A 17,437-nucleotide genomic window follows, 5' to 3' on the forward strand; every position below is an offset into this window, starting at 1 on the left:
GCAGCGCCGTATTCTGCCTGTTTATACATACACCAAAAAAAGTTTTGCATCACGCGTGAATTCCGGAATCTCAACAAGAAAGTGGAATAGAGATCAACATAAACATCATTTCTGCCCTTTTTATTGCTAATGAAAACTACACGTTGCATGTTGTACCACCACACAGTGAGACCATCAGAGCTGGTGGTCCAGATTGCTGTACACGCCGGTACTTCTAATACCCAGTAGCACGTCCTCTAGCATTGGTGCGTGCCTGTATTCATTGTGGCATACTATCCAAAAGATCAGCAAGGCAGTATTTCTCCACATTGTCCCGCTCCTCGACGCCGATTCGGCGTAGATTCCTCAGAGAGATTCGTGGGTCACGTCCTCCATAAACAGCCCTTTTCAATTTATCCCAGGTATGTTCGATAGGGTTGATGTCTCGAGAACATGCTGGCTACTCTAATCGAGCGATGTCGTTATCCCGAAGGATACCATTCACAAGATGTGCAATATGGCTGCGCGAAATGTCGTCCATGAAGGCGAATGCCTCGCCAATATGCTGCCGATATGGTTGCGCTATCGGTCTGAGGATGGTGTTCACGTATCCTACAGCCGTAAAGGCGCCTTCCATGACCACAAGCGGCGTACGACGGCCCCACATAATGCCACCCCAAAACAGCAGGGAACCTCCACATTGCTGCACTCGCTGGACAGTGTGTCTAAAGCGTTCAGCCTGACCGGGTAGCCTCCAAACATGTCACCGGCAATTGTCTACTTGAAGGCATATGCAACACTCATCGGTAAAGAGAATGTGATGCCAATTCTGAGCAGTTCAGTCGGCATGTTGTTGGGCCCATCTGTACCACGCTGCATGGCGTCATGGCAAAGATGGACCTTGCGATGGTCAACGGGAGTGAAGTTACGCAACATGCAGCCTATTGCGCACAGCTTGAGTCGTAACACGACGTCCTGTGGCTGCATAAAAGGCATTATTCAACATGGTGGCGTCGTTGTCAGGGTTCCTCCGAGCCACATTCAGTAGGTAGCGGTCATCCGCTGCAGTAGTAGCCCATGGGCGGCCTGAGCGAGGCATGTCGTCGACAGTTACTGTCTCTCTGTATCTTCTCCATGTCCGAACAAAACCTCATTGGTTCACTCCGCGACGCCTGGACACTTCCCTTGTTGAGAGTCCTTCCTGGCACAAATTAACAATGCGAACGAGATCGAACCACGATACTGACCGTCTAGGTTTGGCCGAACTACAGACAACACGAGCTGTGTGCCTTCTTCCTGTTGGAATGACTGGAACTGATCGGCTGTCGGACCCCCTCCGTCTAATAGGCGGTGCTCATGCATGGTTGTTTACATCTTTGGGCGGGTTTAATGACATCTCTGAGCAGTTTTGATACAATATCCACAGTCAACGTCTATCTTCAGAAGTGGGGTTATGCAAAACATTTTTGAGATGTGTATATGGATTTGAATATGCATGGCTATACCAGTTTCTTTGGCGCTTCAGTGTATTTCATCTGTTATGCAATGTTTTTTCATATTTACCTTCTTTTAGAGCTTCTACTCCTCCTCAGCTGAAAAGCTTACTTTGGTATTCCTACACAGTCTCCACATACACTCCTGGAAATTGAAATAAGAACACCGTGAATTCATTGTCCCAGGAAGGGGAAACTTTATTGACACATTCCTGGAGTCAAATACATCACATGATCACACTGACAGAACCACAGGCACATAGACACAGGCAACAGAGCATGCACAATATCGGCACTAGTACAGTGTATATCCACCTTCGCAGCAATGCAGGCTGCTATTCTCCCATGGAGACGATCGTAGAGATGCTGGATGTAGTCCTGTGGAACGGCTTGCTATGCCATTTCCACCTGGCGCCTCAGTTGGACCAGCGTTCGTGCTGGACGTGCAGACCGCGTGAGACGACGCTTCATCCAGTCCCAAACATGCTCAATGGGGGACAGATCCGGAGATCTTGCTGGCCAGGGTAGTTGACTTACACCTTCTAGAGCACGTTGGGTGGCACGGGATACATGCGGACGTGCATTGTCCTGTTGGAACAGCAAGTTCCCTTGCCGGTCTAGGAATGGTAGAACGATGGGTTCGATGACGGTTTGGATGTACCGTGCACTATTCAGTGTCCCCTCGACGATCACCGGAGGTGTACGGCCAGTGTAGGAGATCGCTCCCCACACCATGATGCCGGGTGTTGGCCCTGTGTGCCTCGGTCGTATGCAGTCCTGATTGTGGCGCTCACCTGCACGGCGCCAAACACGCATACGACCATCATTGGCATCAAGGCTGAAGACGACACGACTCCATTCGTCCCTCCATTCGCGCCTGTCGCGACACCACTGGAGGCGGGCTGCACGATGTTGGGGCGTGAGCGGAAGACGGCCTAACGGTGTGCGGGACCGTAGCCCAGCTTCATGGAGACGGTTACGAATGGTCCTCGCCGATACCCCAGGAGCAACAGTGTCCCTAATTTGCTGGGAAGTGGCGGTGCGGTCCCCTACGGCACTGCGTAGGATCCTACGGTCTTGGCGTGCATCCGTGCGTCGCTGCGGTCCGGTCCCAGGTCGACGGGCACGTGCACCTTCCGCCGACCACTGGCGACAACATCGATGTACTGTGGAGACCTCACGCCCCACGTGTTGAGCAATTCGACGGTACGTCCATCCGGCCTCCCGCATGCCCACTATACGCCCTCGCTCAAAGTCCGCCAACTGCACATACGGTTCACGTCCACGCTGTCGCGGCATGCCACCAGTGTTAAAGACTGCGATGGAGCTCCGTATGCCACGGCAAACTGGCTGACACTGACGGCGGCGGTGCACAAATGCTGCGCAGCTAGCGCCATTCGACGGCCAACACCGCGGTTCCTGGTGTGTCCGCTGTGCCGTGCGTGTGATCATTGCCTGCACAGCCCTCTCGCAGTGTCCGGAGCAAGTATGGTGGGTCTGACACACCGGTGTCAATGTGTTCTTTTTTCCATTTCCAGGAGTGTATATTTGCACCGGGATACGCTTTGCAGTCCAGTAACTGATTTAGGAACTTCTGTCTGGTTGTTATGTAATCTACCTGAAATCTTCCCCTGTCACAGGTATTTCCCAAGTACACCTCAACTTCTTGTGATTTACCGAGCGAGGTAGCGCAGTGTTTAGCACACTGGACTCGCATTCGGGAGGACGACGGTTCAGTCCCGTCTCCGGCCGTCCTGATTTGGGTTTTCCGTGATTTCCCTAAATCATTTCAGGCAAATGCCGGGATGGTTCCTTTGAAAGGGCACGGCCGATTTCCTTCCCCATCCTTCCCTAACCCGAGCTTGTGCTCCGACTCTAATGACCTCGTTGTCGACGGGACGTTAAACAACACTAACCTAACCCTTCTTGTGATTTATGAACAGATTATTCGCTATTACCATCTGAAATTCATTGCGTAACTCATTTAGTCTCTGCTCTCTCTCTCGTTTCTAACGCCAAGCCCATATTTCGTCGTATCCTTTTTCTATTTCTTCCCCAAACACAGCGTTCCAGCCCCTCATCGCTATTAGATTTTCATCTTCCTTTTACATACTGAATTAGCCGTTCAATACCGTCATACACATTGAGGTGACAAATAATGGGATAGCTCCTAATGTCGTGTGGGTCCTCCTCTTGCCCAGCGCCGCGTGTGGTAGCCGCGCAGTCTAGGGCGCCTTGTCACGGACCGCGCGGCTCCTCCCGTCGGAGGTTCGTGTCCTCCCTCGGGCATGGGTGTGTATGTTCTCCTTAGCGTAAGTTAGTTTAAGTTGGATTAAATAGTGCGCAAGTTTAGGGACTGATGACCTTAGCAGTTTTGTCCCATAAGACCTTAACACAAATTTACAATTTTCTTGCCCAGCATAGAGCAGCACCTCAACGTGGCGTGGACTCTGCAACTCTTTGGAAGTCTCCTGCAGAAATACTGAGCCATGCCACTTCTATAGCTGTCTGTAATTGCGACCTCTCGATTATGTCCCATAAATGTTCGATGGGATTCATGTCGGGTGGTCAGGGTCGCAAATCATTCGTTAGAATTTTCCAGAATGTTCTGCAAATCAACTGAGAACAATTGTGAGCCGGTGATACGGTACAATGTCATCCATAAAAACTTCATCGTTTCGTAGGAAATGAGTTACTAAAAATGGTCTCCGAGTAGCCGAGCGTAAGTACACTACGGGCCATTAAAATTGCTACACCAAGAAGAAATGCAGTTGATAAACGGGTATTCGATGGACAAATATACTATACTGGAACTAACATGTGATTACATTTTCACGCAATTTGGCTGCATAGATCCTGAGACCTCCCCCCATGAACCAAGGACCTTGCCGTTGGTGGGGAGGCTTGCGCGCCTCAGCGATACAGATAGCCGTACCGTAGGTGCAACCACAACGGAGGGGTATCTGTTGAGAGGCCAGACAAACATGTGGTTCCTGAAGAGGGGCAGCAGCCTTTTCAGTAGTTGCAGGGGCAACAGTCTGGATGATTGACTAATCTGGCCTTGCAACATTAACCAAACGGCCTTGCTGTGCTGGCACTGCGAACGACTGAAAGCAAGGGTAAACTACAACCGTAATTTATCCCGAGGGCATGCAGCTTTACTGTATGGTTAAATGATGATGGCGTCCTCTTGCGTAAAATATTCCGGAGGTAAAATAGTCCCCCATTCGGATCTCCGGGCGGGGACAACTCAAGAGGATGTTGTTATCAGGAGAAAGAAAACTGGCGTTCTACGGATCGGAGCGTGGAATGTCAGATCCCTTAATCGGGCTGGTAGGTTAGAAAATTTAAAAATGGAAATGGATAGGTTAAAGTTAGATATAGTGGGAACTAGTGAAGTTCGTTGACAGGAGGTACAAGACTTCTGGTCAGGTGACTACAGGGTTATAAACACAAAATCAAATAGGAGTAATGCAGGAGTAGGTTTAATAATGAATAGGAAAATAGGAATGCGGGTAAGCAACTACAAACAACATAGTGAACGCATTATTGTGGCCAAGATAGATACGAAGCCCACACCTACTACAGTAGTACAAGTTTATATGCCAACTAGCTTTGCAGATGACGAAGAAATTGAAGAAATGTATGATCAAATAAAATAAATTATTCAGATAGTGAAGGATGATGAAAATTTAATAGTCATGGGTGACTGTAATCCGGTAGTAGGAAAAGGGAGAGAAGGAAACGTAGTAGGTGAATATGGACTGGGGTAAAGAAATGAAAGAGGAAGCCGCATGGTAGAATTTTGCACAGAGCACACTTGGTTCAAGAATAATAAAAGAAGGCTGTATACATGGAAGAAGCCTGGAGATACTGACAGGTTTCAGATAGATTATATAATGGTACGACAGAGATTTAGGAACCAGGTTTTAAATTGTAAGACATTTCCAGGGGCAGATGTGGACTCTGACCACAATCTATTGGTTATGACCTGTAGATTAAAACTGAAGAAACTGCAAAAAGGTGGGAATGTAAGGAGATGGGACCTGGATAAACTAAAAGAACCAGAGGTTGTACAGAGTTTCAAGGAGAGCATAAGGGAGCAATTGACAGGAATGGGGGAAAGAAATACAATAGAAGAAGACTGGGTAGCTTTGAGGGATGAAGTAGTGAGGGCAGCAGAGGATCAAGTAGGTAAAAAGAGGAGGGCTAGTAGAAATCCTTGGGTAACAGAAGAAATATTGAATTTAATTGATGAAAGGAGAAAATATAAAAATGCAGTAAATGAAGCAGGCAAAAAGGAATACAAACGTCTCAAAAATGAGATCGACAGGAAGTGCAAAATGGCTGAGCAGGGATGGCTAGAGGACAAATGTAAGGATGTAGAGGCTTATCTCGCTAGGGGTAAGAAAGATAGATACTGCCTACAGGAAAATTAAAGAGACCTTTGGAGAAAAGAGGACCACTTGTATGAATATTAAGAGCTCAGATGGAAACCCAGTTCTAACCAAAGAAGGGAAAGTAGAAAGGTGGAAGGAGTATATAGAGGGTCCATACAAGGGCGATGTTCTTGAGGACAATATTATCGAAATGGAAGAGGATGTAGATGAAGATGAAATGGAAGATAAGATATTGCCTGAAGAGTTTGACAGAGCACTGAAAGACCTGAGTCGAAACAAGGCTCTCCAAGTAGACAACATTCAATTGGAACTACTGACGGCCTTGGGAGAGCCAGTCCTGACAAAACTCTACCTTCTGCTGAGCAAGATGTATGAGACAGGCGAAATATCCTCAGACTTCAAGAAGAACATAATAATTCCAATCCCAAAGAAAGCAGGTGTGGACAGACGTGAAAATTACCGAACTATCAGTTTAATAAGTCACAGCTGCAAAATACTAACGCGAATTCTTTACAGACGAATGGAAAAAATAGTAGAAGCCGACCTCGGGGAAGATCAGTTTGGATTCCGTAGAAATGTTGGAACACGTGAGGCAATACTGACCCTACGACTTATCTTAGAAGCTAGATTAAGGAAGGGCAAACCTACGTTTCTAGCATTTGTAGACTTAGAGAAAGCTTTTGACAATGTTGACTGGAATACTCTCTTTCAAATTCTGAAGGTGGCAGGGGTAAAATACAGGGAGCGAAAGGCTATTTACAATTTGTACAGAAACCAGATGGCAGTTATAAGAGTCGTGGGACATGAAAGGGAAGCAGCGGTTGGGAAGGGAGTGAGACAGTGTTGTAGTCTCTCCCCGATGTTATTCAATCTGTATATTGAGCAAGCAGTAAAGGAAACAAAAGAAAAATTCGGAGTAGGTAGTAAAATCCATGGAGAAGAAATAAAAACTTTGAGGTTCGCCGATGACATTGTAATTCTGTCAGAGACAGCAAAGGACTTGGAAGACCAGTTGAACGGAATGGACAGTGTCTTGAAAGGAGGATATAAGATGAACATCAACAAAAGCAAAACGAGAATAATGGAATGTAGTCGAATTATGTCGTGTGATGCTGAGGGAATTAGATTATGAAATGAGACACTTAAAGTAGTAAAGGAGTTTTGCTATTTGGGGAGCAAAGTAACTGATGATGGTCGAAGTAGAGAGGACATAAAATGTAGACTGGCAATGGCAAGGAAAGCGTTTCTGAAGAAGAGAAATTTGTTAACATCGAGTATAGATTTAAGTGTCAGGACATCGTTTCTGAAAGTATTTGTATGGAGTGTAGCCATGCATGGAAGTGAAGCATGGACGATAAATAGTTCGGACGAGAGGAGAATAGAAGGTTTCGAAATGTGGTGCTACAGAAGAATGCTGAAGATTAGATGGGTGGATCACATAACTAATGAGGAAGTATTGAATCGGATTGGGGAGAAGAGAAGTTTGTGGCACAACTTGACCAGAAGAAGGGGTCGGTTGGTAGGACATGTTCTGAGGCATCAAGGGATCACCAATTTCGTATTGAAGGGCACCGTAGAGGGTAAAAATCGTAGAGGGAGACCAAGAGATGACTATACTAAGCAGATTCAGAAGGATGTAGGTTGCAGTAGGTACTGGGAGATGAAGAAGCTTGCACAGGATAGAGTAGCAAGGAGAGCTGCATCAAACCAGTCCCAGGACTGAAGACCACAACAACAACACAGATCCTGAGAAACCAGTACCCAGAACAACCACCTCTGGCCGTAATAACGGCCTTGATACGCCTGGGCATTTAGTCAAACAGAGCTTGGATGGCGTGTACAGGTACCGTTGCCCATGCAGCTTCAACAAGATACCGCAGTTCATCAAGAGTAGTGACTGGCGTATTGTGACGAACCAGTTGCTCGGCCACCATTCACCAGACGTTTTCAATTGGTGACAGATCTGGAGAATGTGCTGGCCAGGGCAGCAGTCGAAGATTTACTGTATCCAGAAATGCCCATACAGCACCTGCAACATGCGCTCGTGCATTATCCTGTTGAAATGTAGGGTTTCGCAGGGATCGATTGAAGGGTAGATCCACGGGTTGGAACACATCTGAAATTTAACGTCCACTGTTCAAAGTGCCGTCAATGCGAACAAGAGGTGACCGACACGTGTAACCAATTGCACCCCATACCATCACGCTGGGTGATACGCCAGTATGACGATGACGAATACACGTTTCCAATGTGCGTTCATTTCGATGTCGCCAAACACGAATGCGACCATCATGATGCTGTAAACAGAACGTGGATTCACCCGAAAAAATGACGTTTTGCCATTTGTGCACCCAGGTTCGTCGTTGAGTACACCATCGCAGGCGCTCCTGTCTGTGATGCAGCGTCAGGGATAACCGCAGCCATCTTCTCCGAGCTGATAGTCCATGCTACTTTAGACGTCGTCGAACTGTTCGTGCAGATGGTTGTTGTCTTGCAAACGTCCCCATGTGTTGACTGAGGGATCGAGACGTGGCTGCACGATACGTTACAGCCATGCGGATAAGATGCCTATCATCTCGACTGCTAGTGATACGAGGCCGTTGGGATCCAGCACGGCGTTCCGTATTACCCTCCTGAACCCACCGATTCCATATTCTGCTAACAGTCATTGTATCTCGATATCTCGACCAACGCGAGCAGCAATGTCGCGAAATGATAAACCGCAATCTCGATAGGATACAATCCGACCTTTATCAAAGTTGGAAACGTGATGGTACGCATTTCTCCTCCTTACACGAGGCATCACAACAACGTTTCACCAGGCAAAGCCGGTCAACTCCTGTTTGTGTATGAGAAATCGGTTGGAAACTCTCTTCATGTGAGCACGTTGTAGGTGTTGCCACCAGCAGAAACCTTGTGTGAATGAATGCTCTTGAAAGCTAATCATTTGCATACAACAGCATCTTCTTCCTGCCGGTCAAATTTCGTGTCTGTAGCACGTCATCTTCGTGATGTAGCAGTTTTAATGGCCAGTAGTGTATTTCCAGTCAATGACTGTTTCAGTTGTAACAGAGATCTCAGTCCGTTCCCTGTAAACAGAGCTTAAACTATTATGGAGCAACCACCAGTTTGCACTGTTCATTGTTGACAATTTGAGCCTATGGCTTCTTGAGGTCTGCGATACACTCGAGTGAATGCAGACTCATTTTGCCAGGCTACGTTTTCCCTGTTGTCTAGGGTTCAGCCGACATGGTCACGAGCCTAGGAGAGGTGCTGCAAGTGATATCATGGTTTTAGCAACGGCACTCGCGTCTCTCATCATGCAGCCGTAGCCCATTAACACTAAATATTTCGCCGCACTGTTCTAACGGATACGTTCGTCGTAGTTTTCACACTGATTTCTGCGGCTATTTCACGCAGTGTTGCTTGTCCGTTAGCGCTACGCAAACGGCTCTGCTCTCGCTCGTTAAGTTGAGGTCATCGGCTACTGCGTTGTCCATGGTGAGAGGTAACGTCTGAAATTTGGTATTCTCGACACACTGTTGACACTGCGGATCACGGAATACTTAACGATTTCCGAAATTCGATGTCTCATGCATCTCTCTCCAACTTCTATTCATCTAAATCTAAATCTACATGGATACTCTGGAAATCACACTTAAGTGCCTGGCAGAGGGTTCTTCGAACCACCTTCACAATAATTCTCTATTATTCCAATATCGAAGAGCACGAAGAAAAAACGAACGCCTATATCTTTCCGTGCGAGCTCTGATTTCCCTTATTTTATTATGGTGAATGTTTTTCCCCATGTAGGTCGGAAAAAGCTGGTCATCGAAATTTCGTGAGAAGATTCCCCCGCAACGAAAAACGCCTTGTTTTAATTATGTCCACCCCAAATCCTGTATCAGTGCCACTCTCTCCCCTGTTTCGCGATAATACAAAACTTGCTGCTCTTCTCTGAACTTTCCGAAGTGCTCCGTTAATCCTATCTGATAAGGATTCCAGACTGCGCAGCTGTGCCTTGCGTTCAGAGTCTGTTATTCCCGTCGTGCAGCCGTAACCACGTCGGAAACCTTTCCACATGCGCCACCTGAATGCAGATGATAGCCCCAACAATGCATTGCCCTTTTACACTTTATGTACGCGATGCTTCCGCCATCTGTGTATGTGCATATAGATATCCCATGACTATTGTCACCTCAGTAAATCTCTTCGTCTTCTGCGTGCCACGTCGGCATTTGTGCCTGTACTATTGTTGTCAGCGTTGGTATAATGTCGAACCTGATTACGTTAAGCAGCTTCAAATCGACGTGAACTGCAATAGTTATGCAGAGATGAAGACGCTCGCACAGGGTAGTCTACCTCGGAGAGCTGCGTTAAACCAGTCTTTGGACTGAAGACCAAACCGACGACTATACAAAAGTCGGCGAAAGACCATCTCTGGCGGTTGAAAAAGGCTGAGCGTGACTGTTTCTCGCGCCTGCCTCAACCAGTCACGTAGCGTAATTTTTTATGCGTCTCTGTGGCAATGCCTCAGTGCTGTCGTAGCTATACAGACAACTACTGTCTTCATCTGCACCCGTTTCCATTTCGCAGCTGAAAGATGGCAACAGTGCTTCCAGATGCCAAGGAACTTCTTTCAAATGTATGTGAATTCCTAAGGAACCAAACTGCTGAGATTTTTGGTCCCTAGACTTACAAACTACTTAAACTAACTAATCCTAAGAACAACACACACACCCATGCCCGAGGGAGGACTCGAACCTCCGGCGGGAGGGCCCGCGCAATCCATGACATGGCTCCTCAAACCGCGCCGCCACTCCGCGCGGCTGGAATTTCTGTCGTCGACTCTACTCATAGTGTACACATATACTCTGCAATTCACACTTAAGTGCCTGGCAGAGGGTTCATCGAACCATTTTCATACTACTTCTCTACCATTCCACTCTCGAATGGCGTGTGGGAAAAAGGAACACCTAAATCTTTCCGTTCGAGCCCTGATTTCTCTTATTTTATTATGATGATCCCTACGTAGGGGAGTGTCACCAAAATATTTTCGCATTCGGAAGAGAAAGTTGGCGATTGAAATTTCATAAATAGATCTCACCGCAAAAAAAACACCCTTGTTTCAGTGACTACCACCCCATTCGCGTATCATATCAGTGACACTCTCACCCCTATTGCACGATAACACGAAATGAGCTGCCCTTCTTTGCACTTTTTCGATGTCCTCCGTCAGTCCTACCTGGTAAGGATCCCACACCGCGCAGCAGCATTCCAGCAGAGGACGGACAAGTACAGTGTTTCTTTACTGGGTTTGTTGCATCTTAAGTGTTCTGCCAACATAGCGCAGTCTTTGTTTCGCTTTCCCCACAATTTTATCTATGTGGTCTTTCCAGTTTAAGTTGCTCGTAATTGTAATTCCTAGGTATTTAGTTGATTTGTACGATTTATCGTATACCCAAAATTTATCGGATTTCTTTTAGTACCCATGTGGATGACCTCGTACTTTTCTTTGTTTACTGCCACTTGCCACTTTTCGCACCATGCAGAAATTCTCTGCAGATAATTTCGTAATTGGAATTGATCGTCTGATGATTTTACTAGACGGTAAATTACAGCGTCATCTGCAAACAATCTAAGGGGGCTGCTCAGATTATCACCTAGATCATTTATGTAATTCAGGAACAGCAGAGGGCCTATGACACTACCTTGCGGAACGCCAGGTATCACTCCTCTTCTACTCGATGATTTACCGTCTATCACTACGAACTGTGACCTCTATGAGAGGAAATCACGAATCCAGTCACACAACTGAGACGATACTCCACATGCACGCAATTTGATTAATAGTCGCTTGTGAGGAACAGTATCAAATGCCTTCTGGAAATCTAGGAATATGGAACCGATCTGAGATCCCTTGTCGACAGCACTCATTACTTCATGGGAATAAAGAGCTAGTTGCGTTGCACAAGTACGATATTTTCTGGATCCGTGTAGGTTATGTATCAATAAGTCATTTTCTTCAAAGTGATTCATAATGTTCCTGCAAATGTAGTACATTGATTGTCCTGTTCGATTCGCAGCAGAACTATAAAGAGTTCAGTTCTGAGGATAATTATTCATACAGTGAACACTTAAGTGATTTTCGTGCGTAATAGAGAAGATTTGGTCAACTGGGCAACTCCCGGATAATCAGCTACTATGAAATAAATTGTAATAAGATAGTGGATTTTCCTGAACTTCAGTAAGAGTCATGTAGCTATGATTTTCAGAATACAGGACTGATTACGTTCACCAGTAAGTAGTAAAAGTGTCGTAACATGTTCGTTTAACTGCATTGGCGCACGTGGCGCGCGGAAGCGATAGAGTGTACCGCTTGCCTGAGTGCCAGTTCACCGTATCACTCTTAAAAGGTAGCGTGACCTGATTCACAGACAATGCCACTCAGGTAATTTGCCTTGCAGTTTCAGACTGAACAAAAAGCCATAAATTTCCACTTGTAAAAGAGAGAGCTTAAGAACTATAGTTTCTGACAGCAATTTGTATCGGCCTTTTTTCATCCGTTTTTTCTGTTGAAAAAGCAGTTGATATTTGTGAGCACTCGTAGACGGCGCATTAGTATCATATTTGTGATCAGTATCTTTTTATCCAGAATGAAATTTTCACTCTGCAGCGGAGTGTGTGCTGATATGAAACTTCCTGGCAGATTAAAACTGTGTGCCCGACCGAGACTCGAACTCGGGACCTTTGCTGAGAGGACGGGGCGTGAGTCGTGCTTGGGTAGCTCAGATGGTAGAGCACTTGCTCGCGAAAAGCAGAGGTCCCGAGGTCGAGTCTCGGTTCAGCACAGTTCGAGTCTCGGTCCAGCACAGGGTTTTAATCTGCCAGGAAGTTGCATATCAGCGCACACTCCACTGCAGAGTGAAAATCTCATTCTGGAAACATCCTCAGGCTGTGGCTAAGCCATGTCTCCGCAATATCCTTTCTTGCAGGAGTGCTGGTTGTGCAAGGTTCGCTGGAAAGCTTCTGTAAAGTTTGGAAAGTAGGAGACGAGGTACTGGCAAAAGTAAAGCTGTGAGGAGGGGGCGTCAGTCGTGCTTGGGTAGCTCAGATGGTAGAGCTCTTGCCCGCGAAAGGCAAAGGTCCCTAGTTCGAGTCTCGTTCCGGTACACAGTTTTAATCTGCAAGGAAGTTTCAGTATTTTTTATGTCTGACACGCCTGTTTCCAGTGAATTTCACGACACTGACATATGTGTACATGATGTAACACCACTTATGGTAGTGATGAAAGATTTGTAATGTTATAAAGCGTAAGATCCGAAGATGGCACATAGCCTTTCCGAGATGGTTTACCTAACTCTAATAAACGGTTTACTAGCGATCTTGGCATTTGAAAGCTTCTTCAGCGTTCACGCTATTGCAGATTACCCCCGCGCTGGTGAATTGTGTATTAAGAAACTGTTATTTATTTAAGTTTGTTTACGTTTGGTAGTTTACAGATAAAAATTTCTGCAAGGCCGGTCAGAGTGTATTCAAGGACCTGAGTATACAATTAGAACCTTCGCAGCTCGAGGAAGTGAAAAATTTGTTTTTTGTGTGCGAATTTTTTTTCTAGGACCTATGTTTTCGTTCTTTTCTACGTGTTTATAATGTACACAGCCATTCTTACTGTTGTCAAGGGTATGGGTTTACAATCCAGTGTCAAATGTTGTCTATGTCCGGTCGAAGACTGGAGACGGAGCGCAACTTCAGGCAAGATATGGATGAGGACAGATTTCAGCCATGCCCTTTCCGAAAGAATCATCCCGGCGTTCGACTTAATACACATGTAGGCAAATCATGAAAAACCTAAACCAGAATTGGGCGGATGGGGGCCTGAACCAAGGTCCTCTTAAATACTAGTCGTGTGCCACCCATTATATAAAAGTCATATACGTATGTTTTGTTAAAAGACTTTTACCTACATGCGGTAAACTTATGCTCTTGATAGGAAGGCTACAGGCCTGTGGCATCCTCTTTCGTCATCCACCCGACCTAGTCCACAGATTGGTGGATTTTTGATGTTCTTGTAATGTGATCCAGGTGATAAGTATTCCTCCTGAAACTTTCGAGAATCTCAAGCTCATCTGCAGTTTGCTGTTAAATACCGAACTCGTAAATTTCACGGGACATGTAGACTGTGTTGCGCCATATTTTGCGGAGCTTCTAGCTTCTGTAAATCTGCCGTTGCCGCGTTGCCTCACGCTGCACTTCCATTTTCCGTACGTCCATCTTCTAATGGATAATGGAACAGCAGCTGTTTTATTTACGTGTAGCAGCAATAACACCATCAGCTGTGGTTCTATGCTTTATTTTATTGTAGCGGTTTCGGTGACACAATCAACCTTCTTTACGCTACTCTGTAACTTACGGCGATCAGATTTCAAATGGGAACTATCACTTTGACTTCATATGGAATTAGGTCAATAATTGCCAATGCTGGACCAGTAAAGAGATGTTACAGCGCTTCGTGACAGCGATATAAACTCTGACCATTTCTCGTTGATTTAAAAAACTGCTGTATAAAGAAGGACAAGGGCGGTTCATGAAATAAAAGCGGAAATGAAGAAATGCGTAAAGTGTACCTGCTGCAGGATAAAGGAATTAGGGGTCTATATTGCGGAAGTCTGTGTGCGTACTGAGAAAGCAGAATAACTAGTGAAAGTACTGAAAAAGAACGGATAGCATTAGCCGTTGCATCCATAGTGATCCATTTTAAACACTTAGTAAAATACGTAGAATGAAGAATAAGAGAGGTCTTAAGATATGGAATAACGAAATAGCAACTGCAATAGAGGAGAAAAAGAAAGCTTATATATATATATATATTTACAACGAAAAACGGTTAGCGATAACGATAAATACAATAAAAAGAGAAACACATTAAGTAAAGTTCTCAGAAGCTGTAAGTAGTGAGGAGCTGGGAGTGACAAGATGTCGGGATTCAAAAAGTAACATTCCAGCCAGAAAAATCCATATATTTATAGAAAAAGGTTCTGCAAATATTTATGTATTTTTTTAAATAAACCTTTAGTATGTCTGAGAAACTTATATAAAATCAAATGAAAGGGCAATACAGGTTTTGAATTAGAGACTGAACAATTTAACTTGGGATAACCAACTGCTGAGTTTAATCTCTTCGGTAGCCTTGTTCCAAGTTAGATTAAACAAGCACAAATGGAACTAAAACCGAAAAGAAACAGTTCTATTAGCAAATACACGCATCAAAAAAGGTTTTGCATCACCTCACTACCGAGAGTTCCGGAACCTGTACAGAAAACTGTATAGAGATCAACATAAACGCCATTACCGCCCTTTTTATTGCTCATGAAAACCACACGTTGCATGTTGTACCACCACAGCTGGTGGTCCAGATTGCTGTATACACCGGTATCTCTAATACCCAGTAGCATGTCCTCTTGCATTGCTGCATGCCTGTATTCGTCGTGCCATACAATCCACCTGCATCAAACCAGTCTCAGGACTAAAGACCACAACAACAACAACAACATACGACCCACAAGTTGTCCGCAGCTCGTGGTCTTGTGGGCGCCCGAACCGCCCCGCGAGGGGTCTCCCGGCCACCAATGCCATACGCTCATTATTCATTATTATTATTATTTTCGCTTATTTCCATTTAAGAGACCGTTTGAATTTGAATTCCATCTTCTCCTGGGGCTCTATTGTTTTTCAGTGTCTTGATAATTTCTATTATTTCGTTGATGGTTGGCGGTTTAGCGTCAGGATTTGGTGTAGATGTCTGATAGTGAATATCCTCTGTAGGTCTTTCGCAGTTGAGAAGTTTGTTGAAATAGTCTGCGAGGATTTGGCAGTTATTCTTCGTGTTAGTTTCTAGTGAACCATCCGATTTCATGAAGCAAAGATTGGGTGGCTGGTATCCTGCAATATGTTCTTTAAACGTCTTATAAAAATTCCTGGTGTTGTTGTTCTTAAAGTCTTGTTCTATCTCATCTAGTCGCCGTTTGTCATAATTTCTTTTTTCCCTCCGAATAGTTTTCGATGTTTGTTTTCGGATTACTAGAAATTGTTGCCATTTTTCTGATGTTTTATGACTATTGCAGTTTTTCCAGGCATTGGTCCTTTCTTCTATTGCTTGGTCACATATTATATTCCACCACCTGTGTTTTCTCCTTCTCGGGGGTTGACCCAATTTCATCGTGGATTTGAGGACGTCCACAAGTTCTGTCCAGTTTGTGGTGTTTGTCTGACTAATTTCCTGTAAGATGTTTTCCTTGTTGAGTTTTATGTATTCGGGGTCTGGTCTCAGCACTTTGTTTAGTTTTGGCTTTTTTCTATTGGGTTGTAATATGGTCTTTATCTGTAGAAGATGGTGGTCTGAGTCAAAAAATCCTCTTCTCGTTTTCACATTCAGAGTTTCTGCTGGAGATGGCCACATGGTCTATCTGGAATTCACCCAACATTTTGTTGGGCGACTTCCAAGTATACAGTTTCTTGTTGGGTTTTTTGAATTGTGTTGACATAATTACGAGGCCGAAATTTTCGCAAAAGCTTATCAATCTTTCCCCATTCTTGTTAGTTCTCTTGTGAGTTGTATGGATTCCGGTGATTTTCCTGTATTTTTTCTCTTTGCCTAATTGTGCGTTAAAGTCACCTTACAAGATTATTAAATGGTGTTTGACAATTTTGTTTGTCGTCTCTTCAAGGTCATTCCAGAAGTCATCCACTTTCTGGGGGTTCTCCTTGTTATAGTTATTTGTGGGTGTGTGTGCGTTGATCAAGGTATATGCTTTGTTGGCCGATTTGACGGAGAGCGTTGATATACGTTCTGAGGCAGACTGGAAGTCAATGACAGAGTCGCTGATAGATTTGTGGACTGCAAATGCTGTACCACACTGTTTGAGTCCTTTCTCATTAGTTTTAACTGCTGATTTTCCTTTGTAGATCCTGTAGTTGTCTGTATCAAAAAGGTTTTCGTCCGTAAATCGTGTTTCCTGGATTGCAAGGATTTTGATCTGGAACTTTTGCTGCACGTCTGTAAGTTGTTTGATCTTGCCTAGTTTGAAAAGAGTATTAGCATTAAATGTAGCGAAGAAGTGTCTTTGTTTTGTGTGTAATAATTGGGACGTCGTCTGGTTCTCAACATTAGGCGTAACATGATGCTCCTGGCCCCCGGAATCCGATGACCAGGTAAAGCCAGCCTTGCGACTGGTGCCCGGGGTACTGGATTCATTCCTTGTGTTATCATCATGTTTGGTTTTCAAGTTGAAAACTAACTTGGTGGTGGTCCTTCCGACAAAAGATCACGAGGAATACGACTTGATTGTTGAGATCAAGAAGGTTGCTGCAGCCGCACCATCTAGGCGAACAGACGCTGACCCCTAAGCGCTGGATACCAGGCACACGTTAGTGGATTTCTGTTGATAGTTTTGGTCCACCCCGGGTATTTTATTTCCCCGGTACCCTCCATATCTGGAGAGCATTCCCCTATCCGCCACCTGGGGAGGCGCCCGATGGGAGACTATCAACTCCACACAGGACGCT

Source organism: Schistocerca gregaria, chromosome 1, assembly GCF_023897955.1.
Source record: "Schistocerca gregaria isolate iqSchGreg1 chromosome 1, iqSchGreg1.2, whole genome shotgun sequence".
In the NCBI taxonomy this organism is placed as follows: Eukaryota; Metazoa; Arthropoda; class Insecta; order Orthoptera; family Acrididae; genus Schistocerca; species Schistocerca gregaria.